Below are 17,350 nucleotides of genomic sequence, written 5' to 3'. Positions count from 1 at the left end.
TCCACGCATGCTGCTTCGAGCGTTGCTTCGTCGTCCTTTATTAAAGGGGCGGACATTTTGAGTTGCGTGGAGAAGGTGACATTTTTTGGTGTCGCCGCTGCTCCTCCCGATCGACGCTGAGAATGCAAAAAAAAATAAAAAATATATATATATAAAAATAAATTCCACGTTTTTTTCGGAGCTGCAAGAAGACGTTATAGTTTGAGGTGATTCGCACAATCAGAACTCTTCAGAGCTTTGTGCGTCTATACGATCGTCTTCTGCGACGGAACCCTGGGACTCGTTGGCGGAACCCTCGATGGAATTCTATCGACCAATGAGCTTTCAGGGGAGGGGCGGAGGGCTTTTCCTATTGGACGACCCAGATGGGACTCCCGCCTGTTCTAGGCGTTGCTCACTCTTTCTACCAACCACACACCACTGATTTCTTCACGATCAAAAAATTATATATATAAAAAATTGAATTATTTTGCTGCTTTTTTTTTGTGTACATTTTCTAACTGAGAGTTCTAGATTGCTATAGTTTGTATTGAGTGAGATTTGATATTTCTTTCCTTTTATATATATACATATATATATATAAATACATATATATATATATTTATATATATATATATAATTCAGCTGATTAAAATATTTGCATTTCGTGAAAGCAAAAAGAGCATTAATAGATTATAATGTATATTAATTTGTACAATATTCCTTTCTTTAGCAAGCCATGGGGAAAATCAGCTATCTACGTCTACTAATAACCTAATATTAATGTTATTGTACGATTAATATTGTTGTTATAAGATATTTGAAATGCTATTTTTTATTCTATTACAGATTTAGAGTTTTTAGCCTGAATGAAAAGGTCTTTGATAAATATTGGATGTATTTAGAATGTTATGTATTTCAGTTATATTGTAAACAGTGTTTAAAATGTTAATATTGTTGATTTGATTACTGTAATAATTATTATTTGATTTGTTATTCAGACTTATTATCACTGCATTTTATTTGATATTAATTATGGAAAACAGAAAGCACTTGCGAGGTATGTCTATTTTTTAAGTGCCATGCGACTACACTTCCCCTTCCTGTTGGTTTCTCTGAACCTGTCTCATGTCATTCTGTACATAATATTTGTATTTTCTTTTTACAGGAAAAAAATGTTTCTTTAGTTTAAATATGAATGTCTTGGTCTACTTTCCTCCTCCTTTCCTTTTTGTTACCGTGATTGTTAAATGTACTCCTGTAATAAACTATAAAGTAAAAAAGATATAAAAGTGAATTTTGTCCTTTTCTAAGAGAATTTGGAAAGAAAAAAAAAGAAAAAATTCACGTTTTTACGTATGAAACATTTCAATCTCACAAATAGCGACATCAATTCTACTCAGAGCATTACCATATATGTCATGCATGCTGTTGAGATGAAGTAAAAACACAAAAAGCTCATAAAAGGTGCAAAGAGTAAGATGTCGCCACATGCTCCAAACCCATAGGGGGCAGAGTTTCACCTCCATACTGGGTCCATGCGCTCTAAACTCTAAAAAGCCAGTTAGCGGTGTTGTTGCAGGAGTCTGCCAGTACTGGGTCGGACCCAGCGGCCACAACCTGCTGGGATGCTTGGCGCTAGGGGTTTCCACTGGCTGCATGCTAATGCTAACCGCTAAGTAAAGGGCTGCGGCCGTCCCAGCTATAATTTCCTCATTTGCATTTCATGCATGAATTCATCGGCTTTTTTGCGTGTTTTAAAAAAAATATAAAACCACAGAAAGCACGCGCAGCGTGCAAATCGAACAGATGGCAGGCAGCCTGCATGCTAACGAGCGCTGCGCGCTGAGAGCTAACGTCCTGGATGGGGGAACCAGTGGGGACCAGGTGCATTCTGTCAGCTCGAACCAGCTCATAATGGCAGAGAAGAGCCATTCCGTGAACAGTGTTCTTCTTTTACACAAAGGTCTAGAAATACTTCCATGGAATACATCTGCCCACGACCGTAGCATTAAGGTATGTCTACCGTTCGGCCGTAACAATGGCTACCTTAATTAAAAAGTCTTCTTTCTGGGGAAGGACAAGAAACGATCTGATATCCGATGTGTTAGCCGACCATGTTACATGTACCTCATGCCTCTTGACGTTTACAACCCGACCTTTTGTGCACTATTTCCCCCGATTTGGCATCGACATGAATCTTTAGAAAGGTCCAAAATGCACCCCATGCACAGATGTGTATTAATACCAAGTGTAGACACGCAGCATCCAATAAATCATACGGATACTTTAAGCCGTTAAAGGTCACTGTGAATTCGTAGACCAGACTGAATGGACACATTACACAGTAATCCAAGTATTGGTCAAAGCTTATGGAAACTTTTGCACTTCTGCACACTTTTGAGGAAAGTTGCATCATAAAAAAAGTTAATAACACTGTCGAAAAGATCCCGAATACTTTTCAAAGGTCCTAAATTGTAAAATCTTTGGCCAATGTACTGACAGGTTAAGAGGGACGCCTTTTGATTGGTATCCAGCGATGACTGGTACATCCATACAACGAAAAATATAAACTTTAAACTAAAATAACTGCCCCGTGGCTTCATGCTTTTTAGCCTGTTAGACAATGTGTGTGAAATATGAATTCTTGAGTTATGGCCCCAAAAAGACCGAGAGAAAAGAGAGAGAGAAAGCTTTTACAATGAGCACAGATGTAAAACAACAACAAACACTTTAAAGACTGGTTTGAGACACACACACACACACACACACACACAAGAAAAGAAATACACACACAAGTCATTTGGGGTATAATTGATTGCATGGACAAATATTCACACATGACATGAATATAAAATATGGCTGGAAGAAACACTGGCGTAACAATTTATTCTCAAACACACACACATACACACACACACACACACACACACACACACACACACACACACACAGAGCTTGTGGGAAGAACAAGGAGTTCTATTCTGTTTGTTTATAGTTTGATCGCCAGGAGAGACTGTTTGCAACGCTAAGTGCTCCAAGATGACCCACTTTAATGGAACCAAGGGAGAGAGAGTGTGAGTGTGTGTGTGAGTGTGAGTGTGTGTGTGTGTGTGTGTGTGTCTGTGTGGACATGATTTGACGGTTTTCATGAATGAAGTTCTGTGAACAGTGACCACCCTTAACTTTTGCAGTGTACACACACACACATATATACAGTATATATATACAGTATATATATATATACTGTATATATGTATAAGTATATATATATATACTGTATATATGTATATGTATAAGTATATATATATATATGTATATATATATACATATATATACTGTATATATGTATATGTTAAGTATATATATATATACTGTATATATGTATATGTTAAGTATATATGTATATACATATATATATGTATATATATATATGTATATGTATGTATATATATACATATATACTGTATATATGTATATGTTAAGTATATATGTATATACATATATATATGTATATATATATACATATATATGTATGTATATATATACATATATACTGTATATATGTATATGTTAAGTATATATATATATATGTATATACATATATATGTATATATATATATATATATATATACATACATATATATGTATATACATATACACATATATATATAAAGATGGAACCATGTGTGCGAATGCACGTTATTGGCTTATTGTCGTTGTCTGCCTGCGGGCGTGTCCCCTATCAGTGTTTCCAGGAAGAAGCGACTGTTGGTAAACCGCTGCGTGTTTTAACGGTATGTGTGTGTGTGTGTGTGTGTGTGTGTGTGATCTTCCTCGTTGCAGCAACATGGATTCGGCCTGAAAAACGTGTGCGAACGTGTGATTTTTCTTTCTTCTCATGACAGTTTGTGGAAGATGAACTTCCAAAGAAAACACAAACGTTTCATTGCATTTCAATGCGTTTCATTGCATTTCAATGCGTTTCATTGCAATTGACCGTTTTTAATTAGCGTGGTGGGATTTTATGACATTAAATATGTGGGGGGAAAAAACAGAGTTAAAAGAGACGATATGAAATATGGCCGCTATTCTCTCCGAACAACGTGTTCATGATGTGATGTTTGTCGTCAGTTTAAAATCATCAGCGCATACTTTAAAGTACAAAGATGCAGAAAAGAAAACTAAAAGTTCGAGAAAAAGAACAGTGTGTGTGTGTGTGTGTGTGTGGACAGGAAGCATCCGATGACACACCAAAACAACAGAAATCGAAACAGCGAGCGTCGAAAGGCGCTGCGGCGAAGGATGAGGAGATAAGATCACAAGCGGTGGGATTACCACAGGTGTGTGTGTGAACCTCAGGTGAACCACAGGTGTGTGTGTGAACCTCAGGTGTGAACCTCAGGTGAACCACAGCAGGTGCACGAGTCACGCCGTGCGTTTTGCATTGCTATACCAGATGGAAATGCACCTCTTACACGACTCCATGTCTATTCACCTCACTCTTTCCTCTTAACCCCTAAAAACACTCCGAAGGTGTCAAAAAAATGTAAATCAGTGCTCGAAAAAGATAGAAAGATGTACAAGAACAGCATTTTAAATAATTCACATTGTGACTGGATTGAATCCAAAAACCTGCTCATCCTTTGAAGTGAAAAGTGAAAAGTGACCCGACATGCACTGTAACCTATTCACTCGTCTCCCAAAGACATCCCTGAATCGCATTCTTCATTACGTTTAGAGGAAATTTATGATCATAAAAAAAAAAGAGAGACGAGTAAAGAGAAGAAGAGTGAGATCAAGAGAAGCTGAAACATTGAAGGTGTGAGAGAAGGAAACAAGCGAGGGAAGGAAGCCAGTGAACGACAAAAGAAAAGAGAAGGAGGTGAAAGAAAGAACAGAAGCTGGAAGACGGCGGAGAAACAAGAAAAAGAAAGGTGGGGGGAGCGGAACGAAGGAGAAGGCCTGAAGGAGAGCGCGGAAATGACAAAAGAAAGGTGGAGAGAGGGAGGACGATGACGAGAGGAGGAGGTGTGGGTCGACCTCCTCCATCAGCCGTTAACATCCACATCGTTAAAGAAGAGAGAGGTCTTTATCGGTGCCATCGTGCACACACACTTTGACTATTTAGACTACGCTTGCCCTCCGCTTTTTGGGCTCTTATCTGCTTTTTTATGAAGGAACAATGGCTTCTTTCAGCCGCCTTGCCCTCCCCTCCTCTCTCTCTCTCTCTCTCCTTCTTCTCCCTCTTCTTCCTCAGCCTCTCTCCATCCTCGGAATGCAGATTTTTTTTTTCCGACCACAGGGTTTGAAGTCGGGGGGCTAATTATTATGGAAAAGAGAACAAGACGCAGGAGAGGGGGGGGGGGGGGGAAGAGATAGAGGAGTCGGGAGAGCGAGAGAGACGGACAGATGTAGAGATGGAAAAGGAGGAGAAGAGCAGCGCTGGTGTTCATTAGCACAAGGAAGACAAAACAAAGCCAGAGAAACAAACACACAGAGGAGTGAGGAGTTCATTTCCCATACTTTAAAAAAGTAGAGGGCTGGTGAGCAGCTGGGCCACGTCCCAGCATGCACTGCGGCTTAAAAAAAAGAAGGGGGATACGACCACCTGACCAGAAGGATTTAAGGGAGGGAGCTAGTTAGTTCTAACCGGGGGAAAATACCACCTTAATTCAGCATGAACGTCGCTTTCTCGCGGCGTTTTGAGATGAGAAGATCCGATACCGACGTTGGTATCCGAACGCTAAACATGAAGCTACGCCAGCTACGGATTAGCTTAGCATAAAGGCTGGAAACAAAAAGGGGGACCAGCTAGTCGGGCACTGATACGCTTGGTTATTGACGTGTCACGTCTTGTTTGTAAGACTTCCTACTAGACTTTTTATTACGCTTAAAAATAAAAATCTATCTATTTATCTGAATTTTAATTTTGAGGAGCGAGTTGCTTTGTTATATTAAATCGGTTGGACGACTAAAATATGTTTTTTTAGGGTTGTCAAGTATCCGGGGTTGGAACCCCTTTGAGGCCTCATGTGGTGCACATGCTGGTATGGAGTGAGTGGAGCCTAAAATAAGATGATGAAAGACTTGATCCTGCAACAACGAGGGGTTGTATAGAGAATTTACGAGATTAAAATCGTGTATTCCCGAGAAATCTTGCAAAGACATACATTAGCGTAAACTTAAATTTGTAATTTTTTCTGCCGTACCCAGATTCTTCTTTTAAATACGCCACGTAAACAACTGAGCTCCATCAAATCTCTTCCAACCTCTTTTTTTTTTTTTTACATCTCACACATTCTTATTCCCGCTGTCACCAAATCCTAGAAGAATCAAATGCCTCGTAAATCCCCAAAAGAAGATGGGGGGGGGGGGGGGAGTGTATATAATATGATGGCTGTCATATTATTGGCTGGGGGAGCACATCGGGTACGATGGTCTGAAATACAACAAACTGGGATGTTGGTTTGTGTCCCAGACCAGAGGTCCATGTGATGCCACGAGACACCGGAGGGGGCTTAACATGCTGGAAAGCTGGCGAACGATGAACACACACACACACACACACACACACGCACACACATGTACGTAAATGTACTGAATGTGCATCGGAGATTTATACGCACATCCATCAGGGAGCGAGCTCTCCCAAAAAGTCACCCCTCCCTTTTTTTGCAGGCCGAGCCACTTAAGGAAGGGATGCTGCCGTGTGATTGGTCGGCAACTCCCCCCCCCAACACACACACACACACACACACACCACTCAAAAATACATCAGCTCACTCCCCATCGAGCTCTGAGGGGGAGATATTTGCGGGGAGCGCCTGGTTGGAAAACAATGTACGTTCCACGTCGTCCCTGTGGTCCCTTCCCTAGAGACTGTGTGTGTGTGTGTGTGTGTGTGTGTGTGTGTGAAACCTCTCGAATGTTTCCCCCGATAATACAAAAAGATGGCATGAGAAGCAAAGACGGAGAGTTTCTCCTCACTCGACTGAGCATGTTGGAAGAGCAGGAGTTACACATCGGGATGCTGATCACGGATCAGTCCAGATGCATTTTGGACACGTTGTAGACGGTCGTTCCACTTTCCAAGGGCAACGATTAGCATCGAGGTCCCCTGAAGTGGACGTCAGTCACCATGACTACGTTTACGAAGCCGTACATTCGGCAATTTAAGGTGACACGTGTGTTAGAATTAACTTTCATGAAGTGTAAACGCACTGTGAAAGGGTTAAAGACTGTATTGAAGAAGACTTGAAACTAGAGATTGAAACCATAAACTCATGTTTACAATGTTTACTGAGGGAATAAATCAAGAGAAGTAGAGTCATTTATATAGACTTCTATACAACCAGAGGAGTCGCCCCCTGGTGGTCAGTAGAGAGAATGCAGCTTTAACACATGAAGCATAGACTTCTATACAACCAGAGGAGTCGCCCCCTGGTGGTCAGTAGAGAGAATGCAGCTTTAACACATGAAGCATAGACTTCTATACAACCAGAGGAGTCAACCCCTGGTGGTCAGGAGAGAGAATGCAGCTTTAACACATGAAGCATAGACTTCTATACAACCAGAGGAGTCGCCCCCTGGTGGTCAGTAGAGAGAATGCAGCTTTAACACGTGAAGCGTAGACTTCTATACAACCAGAGGAGTCGCCCCCTGGTGGTCAGGAGAGAGAATGCAGCTTTAACACGTGAAGCGTAGACTTCTATACAACCAGAGGAGTCGCCCCCTGGTGGTCAGGAGAGAGAATGCAGCTTTAACACGTGAAGCATAGACTTCTATACAACCAGAGGAGTCGCCCCCTGGTGGTCAGGAGAGAGAATGCAACTTTAACACATGAAGCATAGACTTCTATACAACCAGATTTAGAGAATTGTCGCCCCCCCTGGTGGACATTAGAAAGAATGCAACTTTCAAAAGTAGGTTTATATAGTTTTTGCTCAATAAATATGTTGCTGCAACTGTACATGGGATTGATGACAGTGGAATTACAGAATAGAGGAAAAGGGAACGGCAGATTTAGGGAGTAATTGTCTGTAGGTTCGGTACTACAAGCATCTGTTTTAACGATATTCAAGTATATTAATCTATAACCTACATGGATATATAAAGAAGGCTTTGTGCAGCTGATGGTCTTGTCCATCCAACGTCTTGACAGTTAGTTCGGCCTCCGCCATACGGCCGTCTCTCTTTTGTCAAACCGGATCCAGGTGCAGACCGGACTGAGTGTTCGACCAAATGCTTCTCCGGAGGTGGAGCGATGGCCGCTCCACAGAAACCGCTCCAGCGAAACCATCCGTCACCTTCAAGGTGCCGTCGGACAAGGTGCTTCCAACGACCGCCAACTTGCTGTCGGACCAGATCCAGTGGATCCTTTCCAGTTTCCTTTTGAAGTGGAGCCTCGACCAGTTGGAAAAACTCCAGAACGCGAGGTCGCCCGTCGAGGTCGACGTTTGCTTTCTTTTTTTCCCAGCGCGGTGTCTGCCCCCCCCCCCACGTATCCACGGAGACTTGGAGGGCGACCTTGCAGAAACAGAAAAAAAGGGTCCGGGTGGCGACGACTGTCTCAAAAAGGATCCGGCGATGCACGATGATGAGATTAATCGGGCAAGTAAATAGCGATGGAAAGAAACTGGAGGGGATAATTAGGTACACTTTTATGTGGATTTTGGAAGTTTTTTTACGGCCAGTAAAATATCTTCCAGAAATGTTTGTACGTGCTTCGTGCATCAGTCTGTTTGCTGGATCACAATTTTTTTGCCAGACTAGCGCATGATTTTGCTAAAAAAAAATGTAAAGAACATTTTCGCGGCGCCAATAAAGGCGCCGCGGAGGTGGGGGGGGGGGGGGGGGGGGGGGAGGACGCTGAGGAACCGACGTTGACGGGAGAGGACAAAAAAAGGGAAAGTGTGAACGAGGTTGCGACCTGAAAGTTGGAGCGAAACCCTGACGACGCAAGTTTCCAATTTACGCAAATTATTACAAGATGATAGAGAGTGTGTGTGTGTGTGTGTGTGTGTTGGCTAAATGTTTCAGGAGGCCAATGACACATCTGTTAGAACAGAGGCCCACATTGAAACAGAGTAAAACACAGAGAGAGAGAGAGAGAGAGAGAGAGAGGGAGGATAAACATAAAGAGACGGGGTCGTTTTAGTTTGACAAACATTTGTGAAATAATAACAAGAAGCCCTCCAAAGACAATAGCCGTGCTGCGACGCCACGAGGCTGCAATGGCCGTTACGCAACACAGCCAAGCGGAGGGGTCGAGCATTACGAACATGGTTTTAGAGCCATGTTTTAGCACACCTTCACGGCCTTCTTTTTAATCTAGTTCAGCTACTTTTTTAATCCAGCTGTCTATTCATCTTGTGACCTTCGACCTTTCTTGTGTCCCTAGACCGTAAAGTCCACAAAGACTCGACCGTTCACTCATTCATCACGTTACTTTCCCACTCGTCATTTGTGTTTTGCCTTTATGAGAAATTAAACCCCAAAAGGTTCTTTTCTTTTTTAGTAAAATGAAACCAGAATTGCCGACTTCGGATGGTCTGCTGCGATCCTCGTGAAAATCCTTCTTTTTGTTCTTTTACACTCGATTCGACACAATTATAAATGTATACTATGATGAAGAACCCATCATATTTATCTCTAAACAAATTAAACATGCAGTGAAACACGTGAAGAAGAGGGCAACGATCAATACGAGGACTGGTGATGACGGCGGCTGGAAGTCCACTGGGAATGTGGATGCATACATACATAAATATATATATATACATACATTTTTCCCAATGGAAACAGTGTGCGGTTATTTAGACGACTCTCTCCCAGCTTGTAACAGGGATACTAACAGGGTTTACAGGAGCCATTTGACCATTAAGTTAATTATCCTCCGTCACACACACACTCACACACACACACACACTAACCTCCAATCAGCATTCTGAAATTCGATCCCCTCCACCTGACAGCTTCCAGCTTCTTGTCCGGAAAAACTGACCCTCATACACACACACACACACACACACACACACACACACACACACACACACAGGAGCCGAGACGTCCCCAGCTATTTTCCTAGACTGGCATTCTGAGCCCATTCCCAATTATCCTATAAGTACCTTGCAAAAGCACACACACACACACAGTAGGCTAACAGACACGTAAATATACACGCACATACAATCACGCGTGTGCTAACACACGTAAACAGACCAAAACACGCGGCTGGAAGCCTCTTTCAGGACGTTTGTTTCGTGTCCAAAAAGCAAAACTTTTAACATAATTGATGCAATTAAAACGTCAACTGTTCACAATGGAGCCTTTTTATGAATCGCAGCGCGAGAGAGAACAGAGAGAATCAAGAAGAGAAAGAAAAAGATCGGAAACTAAAAAGTGGTCAAAAAATAATCATAATTTTCGACGTCGTCGTCAAAAATTTGCTGCAAATTTGTGAACCGAGTTTATGAGGTCAAACCATATAAAGTTCTTCTTTCACGCCGGTCTTAAATCTGAAAAAGACCAAGAGAAGTATCAAAGATGAGACATTTGTTGAGAGCGTATCAGACAGAACATATGGATATGTAATTAAGACGACTCAATCCAGACGTTTCCATGAAGATACCACAGTTTCCAATTAGAAAAACAAATTTTCTAACCCCCACTCCACCCCCAAAAAAAGGTCCTCACGGGCACATTAACTATTTCTTTAGCCGGATTTTATATGGAAACAAGTTTTGAAGAAGATCAAGTTTGAGTAGAGAGAGAGAGTTCTATTAATCAAACTTTAAAGGCGAACGTCTTGATGGTGGACCGCGCCGTCCTAAACAAACAAGTCCGCCAGCCGACGAAGACTCCTTCATCGGCTGGACATCTTCGTCACAAATTACACCCTTAATATAGACGTATATCCATTTTGTGGTCTTTCGCATGAAACGACCCCGACCGACATCAAATGTGGCTTTTGGAAACGTCTGAAACGATCTGTAAAATATGTCTGGGTTTAGGGTGCAAACCGCCCCTTGAAGTGTAAAGCTCCACGTCTCCTCGCTTTCATGTGTGAGATGAAAGAGAGGAAACTTTTTTTTTTTTTTCACCGACAGGAGTCCAACGGTCCCATTTTTAAGGAGGTTTCAGATTTACATCGGGGAGGCTTTTATTTTGAAAAAGGCTCGGAAACCCAACAACGACGAGGAATCGAGCGAGACGCGAGAGATATTTGAGAAGAGATGTTTATACGCTCGGTTCACGTTAGACAGAGGACAGGTCGGCGGTTAATGCACACACACACACACACACACACACACACACAAAAAGCTCCACTTTTAGACTTTTCTGAATGCTTCCAGTCAGAATTCAATCATTCAATTTTTTTGTTGCACCCATTTGACCACATTTCCCACAAACCCTGCTTCCACTTAAACTAATCCCATATATATATATATATATAAATATATTTTTCAAATGCTAATATAAAGCTCATTGACACATTTTTTTTTTTTTTTTTAAATACAAATACGGTGTTTACGGCCTACTCCCGTGCCTCGGAGAGATTTGATTTTAAATGATGGATTTCTGTTAAGGGCCCTAATAGTATAAATTCCACGACGGGCGCGGGCGCGGCGCCCTAAGGGGTCCTAATCAGGATCTGCATCCACAGTAAAACAATATGCGTTTTTTTTTTTTTTTTTGATTGATGACTGTTATTACTCTTCCCCCCCCGCCGGCCACGCCCACGTGCACCAAGGCGTGCAGGCGCAGAGCGGTTTCGGAGACTCGGTTTCGTGATCAATTTCAGGAGGACGCTCGATAATATCTTTCACCTTCTTGTGAACCTGATGGCGGCGAGTTACTCTCTCTCTCTCTCTCTTGATAATAATATCCTGAGGCGAAGTAACTCGTAACACACAGAAAGCAGACAACATGTGACTTCACTTAGCCGGGATCCACAAAAAATTACAAATGAAGGCAATAAATGATGTCGTCTACACTTTAATTATCGTAATTACAGCCGTATCCAATGTCTTTTATTTTCCGAATCTGTATTCAGCAACTGCCGGCTTTAAAAAAGACACGATGGATATAAAACATGCAAAATTCCAAATGAATTGGATTAACAACTTCGTACATTCCTTCTGAATATAGAAAGGAAAAAAAGAGAGGAAGCGACCTGGGTTTGTCTAAAAGAGGAGGAATCGGGGGTGAGATCAGGTGTGTAGGTGGCCACAGGTTAAATGTTGGGACTGTACGTCCTCCATCGGGCTCCATGTGTGCTGTTCTTAATGAACCTTTCATTTTAATTCCTCATCTATCTTTTAACTCTTCAACATAAATCCTCCGGGGGCACCCGAAGGCTCATCCTCTTCTCCGTAATAGTCGAAGTGGGAGCTCTCGATTCGTGACAACCAAAAGAAAGAGAGGCCCGTGGAGGTCAGAGGTCAAGAGGATAGTTTCGCTCTCATCCCTCAAATCTCCCATCTTTACTCCTTCAACCCTCCCGGCGAGATCGCGCTCCCCGTTCCACTTGCTTCCTTTCCTCCCCGTCACTCACTCCCTCTCTCACCTTTCCTTTCCGTCTCGTCGTCTTACATCCAGACGCCATGTCGTTGATGAACTCAATCAAAAAGCTCATTAGCGGAAAAACACACGCGGAGAACGGGGAGAAACCGCCGGCCGTCCCAGAGGAAAACCCAAAAAGATTGACTTTAAACGGCCGAATCGGGAGCAAAACAAAAGATCTGTTCCCGTTGCGTTTGCGATGCAGAACAAACTTTTCCATCTCTGCCTCCGGGTGGCTTGGATTCCACCCCCCCCACCCCCTGCTGCTCGACTCAGAAGGACAGCCAAAGGTTACCAGATGCTCGACAACACGATGCAGTTATGTAACAGTTTACCAGATATCAGTCGGTCCGCATTAGCGTCGCGCACGTTCATCTTTCTTTTTTATTTTATTCATGCAGCCGTGGCACACAGAATGTCCCCTCAGCTGGAATCTTGACTTTAGGTTTCTTGGTCAAACGGCGGCGGCCTCCGACCCCCCTTCCCGATCCTCCGGCTCCGACCGAGAATACGGAAGATGCAGCGCAATGAGACCATGGTGTTATTAGCTGTGGTGGGAACTTGAAAAAGAGAGCTTCGTGCTTTGTTCCGTGCATTAAACTAAAATTAATCCCCAATACGAAAGTGCAAAACCTCCTTTCTGCAAAACCAAAAAGTGGAGAAAAAAAACTCTTATCTGCACTATTTATTTTGTATTTTATATTATGCATTGAGTATCCTTAACAAATAGCATTCTGTCAATGTCTCTGCAAAAAAACCAAATGACTTAAAATGGCATATTTGGAATTTTGGAATTGAAGCCTCAAATTTGGCATTTTTGAACGTCGCCATCTTGGTTTCTGCAACCAGACGTGACGAGGCGGAGCCAAGCAAACTATTTAGCATATTGTCTGGCGATCGCAGTGGGTTCCCGCTGCATGCTGGGTAATGCGCATATATATATCTCCCCTCTCTATTAGTAGCTTATCAACGGCCTCATGATCACGTGGTGACCAAAACACAAGAGAATCCGACCTTAAAGTGAAGCTTTAAATCCCTCGAGTTCTCCCCGCGGCCGCCATGAAGAGGGATGAATGATCGGTATCAGGATGTGTAGAGACCAGAGGTTCTGGAGATGGAGGGATGATATGAGAGCGAAGGCAGAAAGAGAGAGAGAGAGAGAGAGAGAAGAGGTCCAGGTGTTTTTAATTCAGGCTGCTGAGAAAACCAAAAAAATGAAAGAAAGAGGATTAAAGATAGAAAAAAAATATATCATAATAAATCCCTCGCAGAGAAAGATTTTTCTGGTTTTGTATTTTTCAAATTATCATTCTGTGGTCTGCGAGTGTGTGTGTGTGTGTGTGCGCACATGTGAGTGTTTAAGTGTGTGTATGAATTCTGCGTAATACAATCTGTATTTAAGGGACTCAAGGGCCTGTGTGTGTGTTTGTGTTTGTAACCTACGTGTAAATACTTTTCTACCATTGTGTGTGAGTAAGCGCTCAAGTTGGTGTGTAAAATCTGTATGTGTGAAAAATATGATAAACTGATGCCTGTGTGTGTGTGTAACAGATGGATTAGTGATGTTGACTACGTGTTATAAGTCTCATTGCTGTGCTAAGAGATGTTTTATCACTCAACTACGACATTTAGCAAAGACAACTCACATCCCACACACACACACACACACAAACATGCACAATAACAAGATGTGTTCACTGACATTGCAGCTTTAATCTCTTCAGACTATGTGCCACTCCTTCTGCTCACATATTTAGATGTTAAACCACTTTAATTTGACTATATTTAAAGGATAACTTTAGTGTGTTTAACTTTTTCCCGTCTAGGTGACCAACGGGGGACTACAACTTCCTTGAAGGTTTGCCTCCTGCATAGATGAGGCTCACACACACACACACACACACACACACACACACACGCGTGTGATGTCGCTCTGTTTATCCCTCGGTCTCGCTCACACACACACACACATACACACACACACGTGATGTCGCTCTGTTTATCCCTCGGTCTCGCTCACACACACACACACACACACACACACACACAGACAAGCTTAGCAACGGTCACTGAGTGTATACAAACAGGCCGGCATCCAAAAAACAGAACCAACACACACACACACACACACACATTTCATTAACAGTCGCGTGTAGATATTAGCGCGGTGACAATACAAGTGATTATTCACACAACAGCACGGACCTGTGTGCGAGCGCTGTGAGGACCTTGGTGCAAACACAGGACTTTGAGGACCTTGGTGCAAACACAGGACTTTCACCCAGGAGGCCGCCGGTCGAGTCGATAAAGAAAGGAAGAGACGTGGGAGTGAAAGAAGAGTGGAGAGTGGGAAGGAAATGGGACCGAGAAGGTATGGAGACCACAGGGGTTAGTGACTCGGACAGAAAAGAGAACATGAGAAGGAAAGGGAGACGGATGGAGAGCTGAAAAAGGTCCATTATGAAGATGAAACAAGTGGAAGAAGAGCAGAAAAGAAGCAGCAGAAGAGAGAAAGAAACAAGGCCCGAGATGGAGAGACTGAGGACTTAAATACTATAAAATCTGATTCATAAAAATATATTTTAAAAGCTCAAGGCGTCTCAAAAATAAGATAATAAAGCAAATTTAATACGACAAATCTCTAACATGTAAAAATCTAAATCAGATCGAGAATAAAAAGACGGCGCTGCGTTCATTCTGCGGATCACGGACGGCCATTTCGTTAAATATAAAATAAATACACTAATTAATATGAACAAATATGTAAATGAGTACATGTAGTTTAATATATAATGTTTTTTATTTTATATATTTCAGGGGACCAACGCCCTTTTTATTGCAATTTGTTATATTTAACATATATATTAATTGAGTGGTTATTTCACACCAATGGGATCATTCATTTGGTCAGATGTTTATTTTTATATTTTATTTTATAGTTTTTCACATGCATTTATTTATTCATTCATTCTATATAAAAGTAGTGAATTACACTACTGAAAAGTAGATATTTGATGATTTTAATGCTCAAAACATGTACATTTTGCACTCAGTTTGAGGGTCTCGTGGCTGCGTTAGGGGTAACGTGTATTCCAGGATATAAACTGAGCCGAGACCACGAAACGTTGAGTATACTGAGGGGTCTGATTAATACCTGAAGAAAAAGCACAGCTTTGCTCTTACAGGCCACCTACATTGTTTCATAACAATGGAGCCAACTGAAGCAGAGAGGAGGGGAATTACAATTAGCAATCAGCTGGAATTGAATCTTGATTTCTGCTCTCTATCAATTAATATTTCCACGGTCGAGTTCTCTAGACAAATACAAGGAGCCGTTGCATTTTGGGATGCAGACACTCTTCTGGCCCGGAGGCTAAGAGGTTTGTTTTTTCTGCCCTTAATACAATGTAACAGCTAATATTCCTGTATTGTATTCCAGGATGTAGCCTGATCCAAAAACCACAACGACTGGCTTCAGGATTCCCTTCTGGTTTGTCTCTCTTTTTCTTTCTTTCTTCTTCTTTTGTCTGTTTATTCTTGGTTCCAAAGGGGGGGGGGGGGGGGGGGGGGGGAGAGAGTGCACAAAAGGCGTCTCATAGCAGGTCAAAGTGAGAAAGCAGAGGAATTCACCCGCCTAGCCACCAAAATATGTGGGATTAAAAAAAATAATAAAAATCTTGGTTGAAACGGTGGCTGAATAAATGCGGGTAGTTTTGAAGACAAAAATAGTTGGTCTGCCCTCAACGTAAATCTGTCTGGTCTCCGTCACAGCCAGCGCCGCCGTATTTCTGTTTCCAGGACGTAGCCTCATCCAAAACCACAGCAGCTGGCTGAGGATTCCCCCCTCTGGCCTCAGGCATTGGGCTAATACCTGGAACGAGACACGGATCGGTTACTTCCCTCCCGTCTCGGCAGATCTCTCGCGGGACGTTGAAGGCCGACGCCAGCGGCCCGAATACTCGACGCGGTATCGTTGAACTCTTCAGTATTTTGAGAATGGAAAAGCGTCCGAAACGGTGTTTTATTAACACGATGTGACAATGATGAGAGACGTTCATACTGAGACTGAAAATAATAACTACACTATAACGAACTGAAAGAAAAGCGACTTAGGAGGAAGTATAATATAAATATAATATACCGTGTCCCGTTGGCCAGGTGCATACTGCAGGATTTTGCAGGGGGAACCAGCAGCTGTATTCTAGATCGCGCCCTTTTTCCTCTCCTTTACTATTCCACATGATGAATGCGTGACACGGTCCCGATAAAAAAAAACGCCAGCACGCATAATGGAATTGCGCTATTATTTAACTGTTGACACTGTAATCTCAATTGTGCATGAGGGAAATTAAAGAGCTACTTATAGGTAAAAAAAAAAAAGAATGAATGATATGAATGTAGTAAATCCATAGGAGTTTAAATCAAAAGAAGTTATCCGATTTCTGCCAACGGTGCACTTTCAGGGAGATACGCGAGTTTTAAGTGTTCCCTTCTGCCGGGAAATTGGCATTGTACTTTGAAAGTTAGCTATAAAATTTTTTTTAAAAAGCCACAGACTGCATATAAAAGAAGTGGTCGTTGTCATAGTGACGTCACCGGTCCGTTTTGCGGACCGCCGTTACGAAGCCTTTCCGAGTTCGCCGGTTTTTTGACGTCGCCATCTTTGCAACCAATGAACATAAGTTACCGTATTGGTAACGCAGAGGAGTGACGCCGTACACGCCTCTGGTAGCGACAGTGACCTGTCAATCACTGTAAACCCGCCCCAAAGCATACTCCCCTTTGTGGTCTATTTGACTATAAA

Source organism: Cyclopterus lumpus, chromosome 18 (genome assembly GCF_009769545.1).
Source record: "Cyclopterus lumpus isolate fCycLum1 chromosome 18, fCycLum1.pri, whole genome shotgun sequence".
Classification (NCBI taxonomy): domain Eukaryota; kingdom Metazoa; phylum Chordata; class Actinopteri; order Perciformes; family Cyclopteridae; genus Cyclopterus; species Cyclopterus lumpus.
This window is presented reverse-complemented; position numbering follows the sequence as displayed.